The sequence below is a fragment of the Cucurbita maxima genome, unplaced genomic scaffold (genome assembly GCF_002738345.1).
Source record: "Cucurbita maxima cultivar Rimu unplaced genomic scaffold, Cmax_1.0 Cma_Scf00104, whole genome shotgun sequence".
In the NCBI taxonomy this organism is placed as follows: domain Eukaryota; kingdom Viridiplantae; phylum Streptophyta; class Magnoliopsida; order Cucurbitales; family Cucurbitaceae; genus Cucurbita; species Cucurbita maxima.
In genome coordinates, this window is record NW_019272120.1 from 39647 (window position 1) to 48175 (window position 8529).

At 34.8% G+C, this 8529-nt stretch overlaps 2 long non-coding RNA genes across 2 annotated transcripts in view; both read right to left on the reverse strand.

Moving 5' to 3' along the window:
- LOC111473138 overlaps positions 1-2256 on the reverse strand; it is a 4882-nt gene extending 2626 nt beyond the window's left edge. The window contains exons 1-2 of the long non-coding RNA XR_002715559.1: positions 2245-2256; positions 972-976 (exon numbers count right to left, since the gene is read on the reverse strand). This is a non-coding gene — a long non-coding RNA (uncharacterized LOC111473138). The remainder of the gene's footprint in view (positions 1-971; positions 977-2244) is intronic.
- A 190-nt stretch (positions 2257-2446) lies between these two features.
- LOC111473134 lies at positions 2447-4278 on the reverse strand. Its single transcript, XR_002715556.1, has 4 exons — positions 4184-4278; positions 3971-4107; positions 3800-3865; positions 2447-2561 (listed from the first exon to the last, which is right to left on the reverse strand). It is a non-coding gene; the product is annotated as an uncharacterized LOC111473134 (long non-coding RNA).
- Positions 4279-8529: the final 4251 nt, after the last annotated feature.

An 8529-nucleotide genomic window follows, 5' to 3' on the forward strand; every position in this document is an offset into this window, starting at 1 on the left:
TTTTTTTTTTTTTTTTTTTGCAAAAACAGACTTAAGCAATTTCACAATAGGTGGGGCGAATGCACCCGAGAAAGTCATCGAGGACGATGACAAAATTAAGTGGGAGAGAATGTTACATTTTGCAATATGATTGTGACTCGAGTAAGTCATCGAGGACGATGACTAAGTTAAGTGGAGGAGAATGTCACAACCATAGTATGAAGAGAGTACCCTCACGCCATGACAAGTAAAGGGGCGTCCCTCAAGAGACGCCCCATCTGGCCATATGCGGGCCAACATAGAAGAATGCCATGATGCGATCGAGGAGGACGATGCATCATCCAACACACCACCACGCAAAGTGGGTATTGAAGATATATGTTGAGACATAAGCATAACAGAGACATCAGCATAGACATGAAGGACAAGATAGGCTTGTTGAAGGGCCAGGTAGGGCCCCGGGCCTTAACCTCAAAAGTCATTTCACAAAGTCGGACTAGAATCAAGCTCAACAGGGTCTTCTTTCCTCGCTGATTCTGCCAAGCCCGTTCCCTTGGCTGTGGTTTCGCTGGATAGTAGACAAAGACAGTGGGAATCTCGTTAATCCATTCATGCACGTATTATTCGTTGTGATAATTGAGCCATTATTTCATTCTTAATTTATTATTATTTATGTTCTTTTATATGATTCCAAAGAAAGAGAAAATTAAAAAAAAAATATGCTCACTTTTATAATTTATGAATCACTTGGTTCTTGTGATGTTTGATAATTTAGTGAGACATTAATATCGGGAGAGAATATGCTCTTCAATAAAATTCAAGTACGAAAATTATTTATACATCATTTGAATTATAAAAATAGATCTCACATTATTTTTATTAATATTTATTATTATATTATTAATATATTTTAAAAAATATCAATAATAAAAATGAATTTGAAATGTTTTAATATTTATTTAAAAAATAATAATAAAATATATATAAAACACCTCATCTACCTCTTATTTCTCTTTTAAATCACAAATATAAACATAGTTAAAATGATTTACCTTTTATTTCTCCCCTCAATAAAACTCTATTTTTTTTTTTTTAATGATAATTTTAAAAAAAATTATTTTAATAATACATGTTTTAGTGGTCCATATTAATTCCCATTTCTACACTTATTCTGTAAGACCCGAAATTTTCTACTTAATTTAAGGTTGCTACTGTATACGTACCATAAAAATTAAATGCGAAAAACTTCATTTAAATTCGATAGAACATAACCTTTATCTTAAAACACAGTCATGGACTTACGTGTTTCGAAAACATCTTTAAAACGACACAAGAAAGACTAAATAAAAGGAATAGGAGTTTAAGTTAAAAACATTCTATTCTAGCCTAAGTCAAAGAAAATAAATACCACTATCCTACGCATGTGTCATGGTCTTGAGTTGCGATGTTGTCGTCAGCCGTACATGCGAGTATGGGCTCACCAGCTAGTTCGCACACCGCTGTGGCACTTTCCTTAGCCGGTGGGCATACTCTAGGAGCCCCTTATACCGGAAACCGTTAGAACTAGTAACCATCACGGCAGCGCTATGCAAAGCATAACAATCGTTGTCCTGCCATTGGATGTACGCGTCCGCTCCCTCATGATGGGTTAGGGGTATCCCCCAAATGCATGAGCACACATAATGCAGGAGGTCCCAAAACTTTTCCATCTTCATTATCTTTTAATACAACCCCGCTAGCATTATGTACATATCATATTATTTTTCATATCGTTTCAAATATCGTTCATCATTCATATCATATCGTTTCTCATTCTTCAGTTCTCAAATCATACATAAATCCAACAGGGTTATATTTCATGTCATTTATCGTAATTTCATGTCATTCATATCATGCTGTATACACACAATTTAAGAGACCTACAAAACATTCTATGCTTTTAACATAACATTTCATCATATACACATCATACCATGACATATTGCATCACAATGTATCATATCATAAACAAGTCATAATGTAAACACTTCATAGTCATATCGTTCTCTAACTTATCATAGCCTTAACGTTCTTATACCTATCACAGACATATCATTACGTGAACGTACCTTAGTCATATCATTACAAGAACTTAACCTAACGCTATCATTCTATCAATCTATCACAAACCTAGCCCTTTCTACCCGTAACTTAACTATAATCTTCCATCAATCTCTCTTATTCATATCACTCCGGTATGTAACCTAACCTTAATGTTTCATGAACGTATTTTACTCCTATCGTTACATTTCGTTTTGTGCATCCTTTTTGTATCCTATCTCAAACATATCCTTGAACACATCGTACCGTAATTATTATCATACAATTCACATATTATAACATATACATAACATATAGGAAGCATATCGATCCACAGATAATTCACACATATCAATATATATGACACATGCAAAACCACAAGGCACGTGTCAACATCAAATATAATCATGTTGATAGTAAGTCACTTACCTGGCTACTTAAGTTGTTGTCACGAATATTTCTTTAATGAATGTTTGATTCTGTCCTTTGAAAACCGAGACAACCTATATGAGCCCATGACATTAGTATCAGGTTTGAACTCTAGAAAATTATTTCTGTAATTTACATTGGTCCAGGTTTGAACTCTAGAAAATTATTTTTGTAATTTTGTAACGACCAATCTTCGAAAAATACCGAATCACGAGTCGCCACGTGGACTCAGGAGTAAAAAAAAAAAAATTCAACACTTCATGTAGTTTGAACAGGGGACGGTAAGTTAAAAGTTGCCTGATATCCATTTCAAAAAAAATATATGTATATAAAACATGTAACGAAGATCTGCGAGGTCACATAAAAAACACGGTTACAAAATATAGCAGGTTTTCAAAAAACGTCAAAAATCATAACCAAAACGACATGGGAGAAGAGGACTCAATCTAAGGGCCCCCTTTTGTAGCTGCACGACTCCACACATCCCCGCCACCGACCCAGATCTACTTTTCTCTTGAAAAATAGCAAACAACACAAAGTGAGTATACAAACAATACCCAGTAAGCAACTTGCTCGTAAGCTCTTGTCGATCTTAGCCCTATTCACGGGATTCTAAGTCCTGAGCTCGAATAGTCACCAGTCAGAGACTTAGGGGTGCCTGGCAACATCCAACTGTTCCTAAGATTAGTAACTACCTGCCATTGTGCCTCGCAAGGTCGGGTCAGTCACTACCTGTCTTACGCCCTTGTCGGCTCAAATCAGTAAAACTACCTGTCTTAGGAACAGTAACTACCTGTCTTATGCCGCTCGACTGGATCAATAAAAGGTCATTGCTCATCCCACTAAGCACCTCTTATCACAGTAATATATTATGATTACCCTCAACCCATTGTGGGTGACTACGAAAATGGTACACTGTCATTATGTGCTTCCTAACTTATAATTACTAGCACCTAATAATTCACTCAACACTCAAAGAGTAGCAATGGGCTACCCAAGCCCCACGCCCAATGCCTAACAAAGAACCACGGCGACGATAGGTCGCCATGCTAAGTCACATAATAACCATAATAACCATCTAGCTCAACATAAAAACATACCATTTCATATGCTTATACGAAATTTCATATTCAGGCCAACGAAACTAAATAACCATAACAACAACCAAAGTACAGCCACACACATTATTGAAGTACCACCTCCATGAACTAACTATATCCATTCCTACATACATTACTAAACTGTTTGGCCACAAGTCCAAACCGACTCCTAAAAGCAATTACTTAAAAACTTGCTCTAGATGGTTACTTACCTGATCGTAGACTTCTCAAAACTTTATCGAGTCTTCAAGTGTCCCTTGACTAAGCTTGGAATTTTCCTATAATAAAACATTTATGGAACGTGTGAGTCAAGTACCTAGATCTAGATAAAGACGAATCTGATGGTGTGAAATGGGAAAACAAATCGAGTTTCGGTTCTATACAGGTGGGTCGGGTCGGGTCAGATCGTGCCCCCTCAGTTTTTAGCCTCTTCTTCCCACCTCCTTCTTGATCTTTCTTTCCTCTCAACACCCTATGTCTTCTTCTTCACAAGGACCCACCAACTTCCCTTGACAACAACCTAGGTACATCGATCCCGTGAAAAGTATTAAGGTTTTGGGAAAAACAACAACGAAAATCACACCACTAGAACTTACCGTCGGTGTACTCCCTTCCTCAACCGTTCGGCCCACCGTTGTTAACGAGTGCCTCAAGCTCCGTTTCCACCACTCCACCCTCTTCTCTGTCTTCTTCTTCGTTTTTTTTTCTTTTCTCCCTTCTTTCTTTTTTTCTTCCTTCTTTCCTTCTCTCGGCTGCCTTTCCTTTTTTTTTAAACCTAGTACAGCTGTCATTTCTCCATCCTCCGTCCATGGTTAAAAGTTTTGAAATGTTATATCTATAATTATATTTTTATTAAAAATCTTATTTTTCATGGTGTACTATTTGTATGAGTCTTAAAAATGTTATATATCTATAATTATATTTTTATTAAAAATCTTATTTTTTTTATTTTTCATGGTTACTGTGGTATAAGAAAAATCTTGAAATGTTATATATCTATAATTATATTTTTATTTAAAATCTTATTTTTCATGGTTACTGGTGTATAAGAAAGTAGATACAGTTATTTTAAGTTATTCTGAATTTACTACTCTCTTGTATTTACACTCTCACTCTGTATTTACCTTATTTACTACTCTCTTATATTTACCTTTGTTGGTGGTTTTAAATTCCTTAATCTTCTTTTTTTTTTATTTGTTTTGCCTTTTAATTCTGTTCTCATGTATTACAAATTTCTAGTGGATCTCTGTTTCCAAACCTTTCCTTATCTCAGTGTTTTCTATTCATGAGGTGATTTGTTAGAATTCATATAAATGAAAGCTAAACCATTGTAATAATTGAATGGAGATCTAACTATAATTGGCTCTGATTTCTAAAAAAAATAGAATAAAAGAAAACAAAGATTTAATATATACCTTGATCAGATCTGGGTAATGGCCAGTTCTCTTCTTTTTTTTTTTTTTTTTTTTGAAGTAAATCAGACTATTATTGTCGAGGTGGTAAAAATAGGAATTAATATAGACTATTACAATAATTTTTTTTTTTAATTTATAGTTAAAAAAAAATGAAAGGTTGACTGGATATTTTTATAATTATAGTTGAAAGAAAAATAAGAGTAGACCCTGTGTTTTATATTTTATTTATTTTTTAAAAGTAAATATTAAAACATTCCAAGCTCATTTTTATTATTTATATTTTTTTTAAATATAATAATATAACAATAAAAAAAAATATTAATAAAAGTAATGTAAGTGACGATTTATTTTTATAATTCAAATGATATATAAATAATTTTATTTCTATTTAAAAGTAATTAAAAACTCCACCATGTGTTACTCTTCCTGGTTTTAAGTGTATATTTTGATTGATCTACGATATCAATTTTGTCAGTCAATTTTGTCACCACATCATCACATCGGGTATCTTGTTTCGATTGAAACTTCTTCGTTTTAGCTCTGATTTGAGTAATTGAAAAAGGCGTCGTTATTCTCAACCTTACACTGAATAATTCAAAATACTGATTGTTTTTAATACTTAAGTGTAGGTTTGTTATCCTCAAAACATCAATTATTAATTAAATCAATATAGTGAAAAATAAATAACATGAAATTCAAATAAAAAATAAAACAACGTTGATCTACTAAAGGGCTACAAATAATATGGATGTATCTACCCTAATTTCAGTTTCATGGTCATCATTACAGCGTCGTCAACTGTGCAGAAGTGTCTTATCTTTACCTAAAAATTAAGAGTAGCACTTGACTTGAATATTTTAAGAAATAATTAGTAAGTAACCTCACTACTGACGTCAAGAAATGCAATCACATACAATGATGTTTGGGACCTATCATTTCATAAAGTATCATAACATGGTCTTGGTGTTTACTTGAAAAAATTCGATGTGTAGTATGTCTCTACACATATCCCATGTACCCTCACAAAAAAAATCCAAGATTATTAATGTAATCTTGAATAATAAGTAATGGAAGATCATGTTCAAATAGTAACTTTAAGGGTTTAGAGTACAAACCCAAATTCACCTAGATTTTCATGAAAGGTAGCAAACAATTTTGAAGGTATTTCATCCTAAAATTGTGTGCGAGGAAATTGTAGAGTGAAGGAGGAAGTAGGAACGTGATCTTCAGACACTAAATTCCCATCTTTGGTACACCAAATCTCACGATTTGTGTATGCTAAGGTTGGTGGCAACAAACTCAAATAGAGATTCAGAGGTGAGCCGTTTTGGTATTCTGGAAAACTTTGGACGCGGGTATCTCCGTTGATTCTTAACGAAATTGGGATAATTCTTATGTGTATTCATTTAGCTTGAGGAGATATACAGGTTTCTTGAAGATCACAAGAGCAACCGTGGTCTATAGAATGAAAATTGACAAAGGGAGAAACAACGTTGTTGGGTGAGCAAATCATGCAAGAAAGAAGGACTGATCCAAGTGAACCAGTCCGAACTCAATCATTTAAACTGGACCCAACCGGTTCGATTGGATCGATTTTGGTCCAACCGAACTAGAAATCTTATTTTTACATGTTTACACCATTTTAACCCTATTTTAGCCTCTTTCTCTTAAGGTAGGACCTAAAAGATTATTAAAGCCTCGAAAATCAACCACTAAGTAAGTCATCGTTTAGACTTTTAAGCAAGTAATACTTGTAGGAACCCATTAGGATTATTAACATGATTTATGGATGAGTTAAGTATGGAAATGGATTAGTTATTTTAGCTTGATATGCACGTTTAGGAGTTTCGTTATTTGAAACTTGAGTCGGATTGATTTGAATACTTCATTAGGCTTATGACATGCTATGTTTTACCATATTTTACTTGATATGCATGTATGTATGTTTGTAGATCAATTATGCTCCTAGAAGCATGTTAGGAGGCAAGAATATCTGGATATGCCTAATTTATTTATGGACTAAATGCTACAGGACCTAAAGGATATGTATGATTTATCAGTGAGTCATAACCTACCTTTCTTTGGTCCTTGAGCCACATTTAGGGTCTGTTACGATAACATGGGTCAACTAGGCCTTTGCAGTGATTGTTGGAGTGGAACCCTTAATCGTGAACTCACCTCGAATGGTGAGTGTCTACTTTGCATATATGAATGCAATGTCACCCACTTAGGACCAGGGTATATTAGAGAGTACTAAAGAGGAAGTTCTGGTTGTGCCTAGTGGAAAGCCGATCTTGCACTATTCTGGCCTAGAATGGCATAGGAGGAAGGAGTATTGTTAAATGCCATTAAGGGAGGTTCTGGCTAGTGCTTAGTAGAAGACATGTATGGAGTTACAGGTACATTAAAAAATCATCTATTGCGAGTGATGACTCTTCCATATCTATTAGATTACCTTTGAGTTCAAAACATACGAGGGCACCTCACCTTATGCATGAGAAATGCAATGACGTAATGAACCTTGGGGAGTAGGAAACTAGAGGCTAAGTGCATCCAAATCTGAATGCACCTTGACTTACCCTTGGAATAGGAGTAAGTAAGGTATTAAACCTTAAGAGCCAGAAAGGATAGATATGAATTCTTGGAGTCTTGAGAGGGATAGATATGAATTTTAATAGCTGGAAAGAACTAGATATGAATTAAACTCATGGACTTCACCAATTTTAGGATCCTGAAGGAGCACATAACATATTTGAGGAGCACATAACATAAGAAACAATAAATATGAGAAGTTTTTTTAGAGCCTACAAGTAGGTGTTTTTTTTATACTTATTCTAGATGGTCTGTAACGACAAGGGTTTCAAAAGGAAGGAAGAAGAAAAAGAAAAAAAAAAACGCCTTAAATCTCGGCGAAAATCGCTAGATTTCCGGTGACGCATGCCTTGCCAACAAGGGCATATTAATTCCTTGAGTCCCCATATTAAACCCTAAGTACCTTAGTAGCCGTCTTTTTAGGCATTTGAGGTTAGTGTAACTCTTAATTATTAACACAGATCATGATAGGAACTTACCTTGATAGTTAGACATAAGGTTTGGTTGGGTTACACATGAAAGGACGCTAAGTGTATATTGTGGTGTCATAGGAGGTAGTTAGACGTGGACGTTAGCTTTCACGAGTAACTTCGGCTAAGGCCAAGAGGTAAGTAACCTTACTGATGGTGTTAGTTATATATGTATGATGATGTGTGCCCTGTGGCCCTTGCATGCACCATGTGTGTTGTTGATGTATGCTAGGTTACATGTTTCTTGTCATGAAATTCTACGTATGCCATGTTTATGTATGTGATGTTTGTGCCATGACTTGCTACCATGTATGCATGAGCTTGATTGACATGTCACAATTGTAATGAGAACTTCGCATGCCATGAATGTGATGACTAGTGTGCTACGATATGCTTACTAGATGTTTAACCCAGTTATGCTATGTAATGCGGTGAGGGGATGGAACGTTGTATGTATAATGTCAT